At 39.1% G+C, this 10,189-nt stretch overlaps 1 long non-coding RNA gene across 1 annotated transcript in view; it reads left to right on the forward strand.

The window, feature by feature from the left end:
* The window catches only part of LOC125255356, a 65,235-nt gene extending 57,027 nt beyond the window's left edge, over window positions 1–8,208 (forward strand). The window contains exon 3 of the long non-coding RNA XR_007181887.1: window positions 6,442–8,208. This is a non-coding gene — a long non-coding RNA (uncharacterized LOC125255356). The remainder of the gene's footprint in view (window positions 1–6,441) is intronic.
* Window positions 8,209–10,189: the final 1,981 nt, after the last annotated feature.

Genomic DNA, 10,189 nt, shown 5'->3' on the forward strand with positions numbered 1-10,189 from the left:
AAATTGTAATAATATTTCACAATATTACTGTTTTTTACTGTATTTTTAATTAAATAAATGTAGCCTTGGTGAGCAGACGAAACTTCTTTTAAAAACATTAAAAATCTTAGTGGTTCCAAACTTTTGGACTGTACTGTATATATATATATATATATATATATATATATACCCAACTGTACTATGATTTAAATTAAGTAGACATAAATTAAATTAAATGAAATTAAGGAAAGCCGTTCAAACCGATTGGAATCAGTTGTTACAGATTGATGTCTGGACTCATTTACAAGACTTTGAGTCAATAAAAGGGTCAATACTTGCAGTGACTTTCCAAAATCTCAACATCTTCATCTTGTGAACTACTGTAAAGAATGACTACAGTCTGACTGTGTTTCTAAACCCTTTGATGGACAGCATTTGAACATCTTGATTTTATATTATGCCTCAAATGCTGTGTATATAGGCAGGTTACTGGGTTGTGAAACAGTCTGTAAGGCTTTGTTCAGGCAGGAGCAAATAACATGCATTGCTGTATGATGGTTGCTAGTATGTGTTCTCCTTGCTTATTGGCTCAAGTCAAAAGAGCTTCTTGTTAGGTGTTTGTTCAGATCACTATCCCTAAATATGAAGTAGAATAGTGATGCTTGACTTGTCATGTTAATAACACTGAAGCTCTGTGGAGAGAGAGAGAGAGTTTACGAGCAGCAGTTGTGTTTATTCCAGATCTGTTTTGTAGGGCCGTTCAGACTGTAAATAATGCCGCTCTGTCAGCGCCATGAGCTCACACTATTCATTTCAGACTATTACACAGTTTAACCTTCAGCGTTCAGTTTGCTGGTTCTGATCATCTGGAGCGGGAGTCATTATTCTTGCCAACGCTGGTACAATGTGACCCAAATTATCAGGGTTTGTGGCGAGACACGGCATTAATCTCAGTGTCCCGCGGCTGGAACTCGACTCCTGAGAAACGACAGAGTATCTCATGAGTGCTTCTGTCAAGGATAATAATTGGACAGTCAGTTTATAGCATCAACATAATGATTCGTTTGTTTCCGGAGACGTTCAACCCGTGTCTCTCCCTCGGTCTCATTTTCTTGTGATATTTCGTATTACTAAAGAAAGGAATAGTTCAAATAAAAATGACAGTTCATTCGCTCACCCTCTTGTTGTTCCAAATCCGTATTTCTTTATTCAGTGCGAATGTTAGGCAGAATGTCAGAGCTCCACAAATGACATTTCTAACGGATCTTTCCAAGTCTAATGAAATGTTTGTGTGTGGAACAGAGCCAAATTGAACTTACTCGTCAATAGATTAATCAATTGATCGGTACTTCATTGATTCCATATGGGAAACGGAGCAATTTTCAACTCAAGTGCCTTCATGCGTAAAAAGGTACTATGCTTTATTTAGCAAGCCTGAAATCACCTAGATCAGAGACGGAAAAGACCATTTACAGCCAATACAAGCAATTTACCATAGGAAATATGTTTTAAATCTTTTTAACAGTTGAGCCAAGAAAATAGGACTAGTTCGCAAAAGTAATTTTTTAAAATAATCTAATATTTAATAAATGATTTGATGGACAGCGGCGGTCCATAGTTGCTCAGAATGAGGAGTATGAATGTCATGGGCTTGTGCAAAAAACGGTGTGTTATGCAATGCTTCGTGCACGTGAAAAATGCACATGCGCCCCCTGGTGTCTGATTTCTTTTGAATTTCTCACAAGCCGTGAGTCGAACAGGCTCAGCGAGTTTCATTCCGATTGGCCTCCGTTAACCTTATCTGACAGCTGCTTGAACTTCATTGGTCGACGGCGGCCGTGTTTTTCGAGATATGCAAATGTCCTCGTAGACAGTTGCGGCAGCTTGGACAAAGAAAATGCATGCCAGTTTTCAAGTCAATCGGACTGACCGTTGCGTAGCTATGGCCGTCTTCAAGTTTTTTCCATGTTATAGCGCCACCAAGTGGCCAGTCGCAATATCTTTTTCCACATGACCACAGAACAAGTCTGCACATTGATGTACCAAGTTTGGTGAAATTATCTCATTACGTTCACGAGTTATAGCCATTTTAGTAAAAGTGGCCACGCCCACTCTGAATGTTTTGGTGTCCCTGTCACGGACGTGAATCGAAATTTCTTTCCGATAATTATTGACAATCAGACTCCAGAGAAACTTTCAGCACTTGTTTTTGTTCCAATCAAATCAAAAACATCCAAAATACCAGAAAATTTTGCGAAAATTGAATCAGGGATGTCCACATTTTTCCGCACTGATCCAATGATTCCAATGATATAAGACACTTGAGTCTGCAACGAACCGTCTATGGGCCATTTCATACCACTGTAGCGCCACCATCAGGGCAGTTAGGGCAAGCCTCAGTGATGTTAAGCTGTAGTGTATAAAATATACACACTATATATTACAATAAATAGACAAAACATTATAGATGAGAGTAATCATTACATGATAGTTTAGAGCATATGCACAGTGTTATTATATTGCACATGTATAATATACAGCAGCACTGCATCCAGACCATTAGTAAAGGAGAGCGAGGGGTCATTTAGTGGCGGTGTATCCGCAGGAGCTGCAGACTCTCTTATCAGCGCTGATTTACAGCTCCTGTCTCCAACACACAGCAGCATCATTAATAGGGGTGTGTGTGTGTGTGTGTGTGTGTGTGTGTGTGGTAACATCATTAATAGAGACAGTGATTAATTTCACACTGAACCCTGAGCAGCCTGAAGTGTTTGATTTATGACACGCTGTGAGTTCAGCTCATTGACTCGTTATTTATGCTGATGACCAATTAGTGAGGTCAGCGTCGACTAATTCAGAATCCTGGACTGCTGAGTGAACCTGAGCTCCGAAGAGACTGAGTCTGTGTGGATTACTACACTGGATTCTGCTAATTCATGTATATTTACGTACGGGATTCACAAACTTTTTATCATCCAAACCCCTTTGACTTAATTTAAAATTTCACTCATTCAAAGTCGACATGAAACTGAAGTTGCGCTGGTCTTTTCTTCTCTATTGTGTCGTATATCTGAGTGAAACGCTTCTCAAACAAGAACAAATGTAGGGCGGGGCTTGATTTTGTCTGTGTGGAATTGATTGGATGGTTGTGGTTTGCTATTGGTGGATGTCATGTGAGTGACAGGTTGCCCCGCCCTCGTCATCAGAGAAGAGATGTCAACAACAAAAAACAAGAATTGTCCATTTTGATTTCATGGTGACTTTAACAACAGATTATATTCACAGTTGTGCTCCGATTGATGATATTTACCATCTGAATCTAACCATGTCAACAAATGGAAAAGTCATCCGTTTATTATCATGTTAATTATTGTGATTTTTACCCCAAATACCACATATTCTTCTGTTATTAAAAACTGTTGCTTTAATTACCTTGAACAAAACTGAAAATCATTAACAAGATCTTTGTCTCAAACTATATTCAATAACTTTAGCGATTCTCATTTGCTACTTAAATCTACAACATTTTTAAAAACATAAAATATTAGATAAAAATTTGCATAGAATCAACTTCGCGCGATCAGCCAAATGCAGCTTGAAAAGCGGATGTTTTGGAAAGTGCCGCATTTTTGTGCCATCTAGTGGTTTAGAGGAGAATAAAATCAAAGGCGCTTTTTACCCTGGTGCACCTTTAGCCCCGTTGAACATTACATCCGAGTGAATGAGACGGAGGGAAGTTAGCAAGGGAAAAAATAAAAAATTGGACCCAGCATTAGAATGTTAAACTCACAAACCTCCTGCAGTTCCTTCACTGACCACCAGGGATTCGCAAACCACAGTTTAGGAAACACTGGAACAAATAAATATGCATATCATCAAATATCATCAGATGTCAATGAAATGCATCATACATCCAGATCTGGAATCAGTGTTTCGTCTCGTTGTCTCGTTGAGGGGCGGCGTGTGTGTTTGGCTGGAAAAGAAAATGATAACAGCATGTTCCTAAATGAGCTTAATCATCTTAATTAACTAGTTCTGCTGCTAAACGAGCTTAATCATATTAATTAGGCTGTGGAAGCACACCTGTGCAGTCCCTCCTGCGCACACAAGCGCCTCGTTACAGACGAATCAGACGAGGTTTCATGCAGCAGATGAAGAGCTTCACTTTGATTCAGCAGGGTGTACCGTAGTATCACCATAGCACTTTTCTGTTAGGAGAAACACAAAGACAAAGCCTGTAAGTGCTGCCAGATAATCAAGCACACTTGAACAACATTGATTAACCAACCACGAGATGACGGTTTAAAAATCCTGCGGTAATAAGGACAAACGATTCCGTGCGGAGGAAAGAGAATATCGATGGCTCAGACTGAACAGGGCCAAGGTCACTCAGAAACCATTTCAGCACTTCTGCTCGGGAGAGATTTAAATGTGATATCGGCGAGTATTGGCAAACTAGGGGCCATTGAGCGAGAGAGACGGACTAAAGGTTGTCATTTAACAAGATGCTGCCATTTACTATTGATTCTTTGGCAAGTAGAAAGACACCAGCCTGCTAAACGTAACCTCACTGTCTCAACCTCAGACGCCCACAGGCCTTCTCTCGCAATTTATTTCATTTACAATTTATTATGATCATTTCTTCTTGTTTACTGTATGAAATTAACTGGTTGGTGATATATGTTAGTCAATTGGTCTCTTCCGGAGAGTACTTAAAATCATACTTGAGTGAAAGATAACTTACAGCGAAATTCCAATTCCAGTACCACTTCAGTCTGATTTCAATTGTACTTACACACAAAAATGAAAACTATCCCATGATTTACTCACCCTCAAGCCATCCTAGGTGTATATGATGACTGTCTTCTTTCAGACAAACACAATCGGAGTTATATTAAAAAATATCCAAGCTTTATAATGGGAGTGAATGGGGGTTCGAGATTTTGTAGCCCCAAAAAAGTGCATCCATCCATCATAAATGTAATCCATACGGCTCCAGAGGGTTAATAAAGACCTTCTGAAGTGAAGCGATGGGTTTTTGTAAGAAAAATATCCATATTTATAACTTTATAAACTATAATCACTGGCTTCTGGTAACAACCGTATACGTGAGTCGAGTTCTGGCGGAAGAGTGAAATTTAACCTGGCATTACTAGATTTATGTTTCTTCAGAAAAGCTTCTTTTCCTGTAGCTTATATTCTGGCATATAAGACAGTATTTCTGCTCCCTCTGTTGTGTGACGTGCTTCATCGTCTCGTGTGCATGTTATTGTAAAGCACAAGGTCACCCTGACAGGACTAATGGTGTCATTTATTCTCCTAATTGAAGTGGATATCAGACTTATGATGGTCTCTTTGCTGGTATAATTAATTATAGTGTGATTATAAAGTGCTTTTATCTGAGTACAGCGGGCATAAGATTAATATTGAAGTTCCTTGAGGGAGAAAATGTAGTTCTTCCTTATAACATCACAAATTACCTTCCATTAAAATACAGTTCAATATTTGAAGTATAAGCAATAGTTTCTTCAAACAAATAATCATTTTTGCACTCTTGTGTTGCTTCAAACTCATCCGACTTTCTGTTGTGCCATAAAATATATAGTAAGAGTATATATAATGCATTTATGGTGCTTTGGACAGTGCATGGTTCATTTTAATAGGCCATATGTTTTGTAATTGTCGTACAGATGTGGAATGACACTGGAATGAGTAAATTATGACAGAACTTTCATTCTTGCATGAATTTAAGCTTATAAACTCTGTCAGAAGGAGGTTTTGTGGTGTAATATTTTGTATTCACATCACAGACCGCGATAAAACTTTAAAACTAGCTTTGATCCTTGAGCCAGGATGATACTGCAAAGATTCATGAAGGTTAGCCAAAGTAAGAGATCATGCATCAAATACTTCATAGAAATATTACTTACTCTCTCTCTCTCTTTCAGTTGTAGAGCATGCATTGTGTTTTCTAAGTCAAATTTTACTATTATTTAGAGGTTTGTTGTTCAAACCAATAACTCAAAGTTGATGAATGGTTTCTCAAATCATATTAGATGCATCATTTTCACCTGCTGGACCATAAAAACCAAGCAATGCCATAGGAAGCATCCAGAAAAGTCTATGGCATTGTGTACATGCAAGCGTGTAATGTCTGTATTTATGAGTGAGTTGCTTTAAAACTGCTTGTGAAGTTACTTATGATTTAAAGTAATTACAGTCTAGCTACCCTTTTGAAAAAGTAGATTATGTAGGACTATAGTGTTTAAATGCTAAACTTCAATCAATTATAAATCTGTGCACAATATTAATGCTATATGCAGCATCACTACTTGTCTGAAAAACTAGCTCTTTGCTTTTAGTTAGTGCGTGTTTGGTGTGTGTGAGCGAAAAGAGAGAATGATCTTGTGTGTTTGACTTTGTCCGTGACTCTTCAGAGGGTGTCTTTTCCTTTCTCCACAGGAAGATGAGCCCGTCGTTTCAAACGCCACATTCATCTGTCAGACCGTTCGACCAGAAAGCTGATTTACGGTGTACGTGTGTGTGTGTGAACCGGGCCGTGGGTTAAGAGGAGGTCTGGCAGCCAGTGCAGGACATTTATCATCTCTAACTGCGACAGTCAGATAAGAGAAAATAACTCAGTCCTTACACACACACACACACACACACACACACACACACACACACACAGAGGCCCTGTTTCAATGCATTTGTCTTTTGGACTTTGCTCCAGTTTATCTTTTTAACCAGTAACCACACTGTTCTACACATCTGTGTTTGTTTATTAAACATTCTTGATAATTTAGTTAAGCTTTGCATGAAATAACAACGTGCAACAATTTCTTTAACACATTTTACCATGTTTTAATCAATTCCACAGCCTTCTGTAGATTTTCCCTCCAAAATCGGCGTTCTGTAGATTTTCCCTCCAAAATCGGCGTTCTGTAGATTTTCCCTCCAAAACTGACATTCTGTTTATCTTTCCCTCCAAAACAATTTTAACACATTTTACCATGTTTTAATCTATTCCACAGCATTCTGTTAATCTTTCCCTCCAAAATCGGCATTCTGTAGATTTTCCCTCCAAAACTGGCATTCTGTAGCCTAGATCTTTCCCTATAAAATCAGCATTCTGTAGATTTTCCCTCCAAAACTGGCCATCTGTAGATTTTCCCTCCAAAACTGGCATTCTGTAGATCTTTCCCTCCAAAATCGGCGTTCTGTAGATTTTCCCTCCAAAACTGCCATTCTGTAGCCTAGATCTTTCCCTATAAAATCAGCATTCTGTAGATTTTCCCTCCAAAATTGGCATTCTGTAGATTTTCCCTCCAAAACTGGCATTCTGTAGCCTAGATCTTTCCCTCCAAAATCGGCGTTCTATAGATTTTCCCTCCAAAACTGGCATTCTGTAGCCTAGATCTTTCCCTCCAAAATCGGCGTTCTGTAGAATTTCCCTCCAAAACTGGCCATCTGTAGATCTTTCCCTCCAAAACTGGCATTCTGTAGCCTAGATCTTTCCCTCCAAAATTGGCATTCTGTAGATTTTCCCTCCAAAACTGGCATTCTTTTTATCTTTCCCTCCAAAACAATTTCTTTAACACATTTTACCATGTTTTAATCAATTACACAGCATTCTGTTGATCTTTCCCTCCAAAATCGGCGTTCTGTAGATTTTCCCTCCAAAACTGGCCATCTGTAGATCTTTCCCTCCAAAATCGGCGTTCTGTAGATTTTCCCTCCAAAACTGGCATTCTGTAGCCTAGATCTTTCCCTCCAAAATCGGCGTTCTGTAGATTTTCCCTCCAAAACTGGCCATCTGTAGATTTTCCCTCCAAAACTGGCCATCTGTAGATCTTTCCCTCCAAAATTGGCATTCTGTAGATTTTCCCTCCAAAACTGGCATTCTGTAGCCTAGATCTTTCCCTCCAAAATCGGCGTTCTGTAGATTTTCCCTCCAAAACTGGCATTCTGTAGCCTAGATCTTTCCCTCCAAAATCGGCGTTCTGTAGATTTTCCCTCCAAAACTGGCCATCTGTAGATTTTTCCCTCCAAAATCGGCGTTCTGTAGATTTTCCCTCCAAAACTGGCCATCTGTAGATTTTCCCTCCAAAACTGGCCATCTGTAGATCTTTCCCTCCAAAATCGGCGTTCTGTAGATTTTCCCTCCAAAACTGGCATTCTGTAGCCTAGATCTTTCCCTCCAAAATCGGCGTTCTGTAGATTTTCCCTCCAAAACTGGCATTCTTAGCCTAGATCTTTCCCTCCAAGACAATTTCTTTAATTTTCCCTCCACATTTTACCATGTTTTAATCAATTACACAGCATTCTGTTGATCTTTCCCTCCAAAATCGGCGTTCTGTAGATTTTCCCTCCAAAACTGGCCATCTGTAGATCTTTCCCTCCAAAATCGGCGTTCTGTAGATTTTCCCTCCAAAACTGGCATTCTGTAGCCTAGATCTTTCCCTCCAAAATCGGCGTTCTGTAGATTTCCCCTTCAAAACTGATAAAAACTGTCAAAGACTGCAGCTTTGTGTCCGTTTGAGTGACTTGTCTTGCTGTGATTTATACCACGGCTTGCATCGCGTTCTTCATAAATCCGAGCAGACTTTTATTCTGAAAAAAGCGTGGAAGATGAGAAGGCGTCTGGCGTACCGGAGAGACGGAGGGTTCAGGATCAGGTCAGTAGAGCTGCAGGCAGACGCAGAGTGATGGATGTCCGTTAGAATGAGTTTCTCTCCCTGACGGCACCCATCCCAGAGCCTGATGGATGATGGGAAGGTTCTTCAACCTGCTCCCCCACACCCGTCTAGGACTTTAATATCCTCGCGCGAGCACGGCTATTGATAAAAGTCATATTTTAACATTGGCTGGGGTGTCGTTCATCTGAAAAATGGCCGTTGTGTGTGACAGGATGGGTTGGGTGTGCAGAGACATGGGTTCTGTTTTAAGCCCAGTGTTCTTTATGAATATGCATGTGTTTTGAATGTGCTCATAATCATTAGAGATGTTTTTGGTGAACTCTGTTGAATTCTTCTATAGGTATGAAGTAGAGACGCTATAAGGCATAAGCCAGAAACTGAAAAAATGAACAATGAGAATTTGCAATGTTTTTATTATTATTAATATTAAATTTTATAAGTTCATACTATTGATTGCCACAATTATTAACTCTTTTGTCAGTCACTTAAATTGTGTTTGCAGCAACTTTGGTAATGTTTAGTTTGTCTTTCTGACACACAAATCTCTAAGTACAACCAGTTGATTCAATCTGCTGATGTTTTTTCAAAGTAAAACGAAGGGTTTTGATCACTAATCAAGCACAGAAATGGCACTGATCGAGTGATTATAAGAGCGTGACTAATATTGTTCTCGGGACTGTAAAGATACAGTTGTTATTAATGCAGGGCTTTTTAATTCTGTGTCCTGATGAAATTTAATCCTGTCATCAGGGCAATGCAATCACAGTACTGCAATTCAATAAAGATTTGTTAGACAGTTTAAATATGGGGTTAATGGTTATGTTTTGCTCCGAGAGCTTTAAATTGGCTTGCATTCGCTCGTCTCTTCAGGGAATCGTTAGGAATATTTATCTCTTTTCTCTCATAATGGCTCATTACTTCACAGTCTGTTCACGCTGGTGTCGTACTCATTCAGATCTGTCATTTTCAGCCATTTTTCTGTATTAGTGTGTAGTTTTACTTATAACTTTAAGTTCTTAGTTATGGTTTGGGTCTTTCTATTCCATCAAAAACACAAACTCAACATGTTGCTCAGTTTGAGGTATCATGTGTGGGTTTGAACTGGTAAGAGAGACACTTGCATTGAAATGCATCATTCTGAATCATTCTATTCCCTCTGCAACAAAAGCTGGTCTCTGTCTTTGGCCTTTTCTGTCTTTTGCTTGTTAAATTGACTCGTTCACACGCTCCCAGAGGAGATGTTGAGGGCAAGTCTATTCTTCTTCTGAACTGTTGTTGTGTACAGACTCACTTTATTGCTGCTCTCCAGAAACGCTCAGCCATTGTTTACACACACCTGAATGATTTATAGTCATGATTTAGAGCCACAAACTCATGTTTATTCCATTCTTTACAAGGAACATCACCATTAATAGATTGAAGGCTTGATTATTGCAACATTTGTCTATAATTAGAAGTGTTTGTTAAAGCAGCCGTCATCATTGCATTTGCTGATACAAATTATACATACA

Source organism: Megalobrama amblycephala, linkage group LG20 (assembly GCF_018812025.1).
Source record: "Megalobrama amblycephala isolate DHTTF-2021 linkage group LG20, ASM1881202v1, whole genome shotgun sequence".
Taxonomy (NCBI): Eukaryota; Metazoa; Chordata; class Actinopteri; order Cypriniformes; family Xenocyprididae; genus Megalobrama; species Megalobrama amblycephala.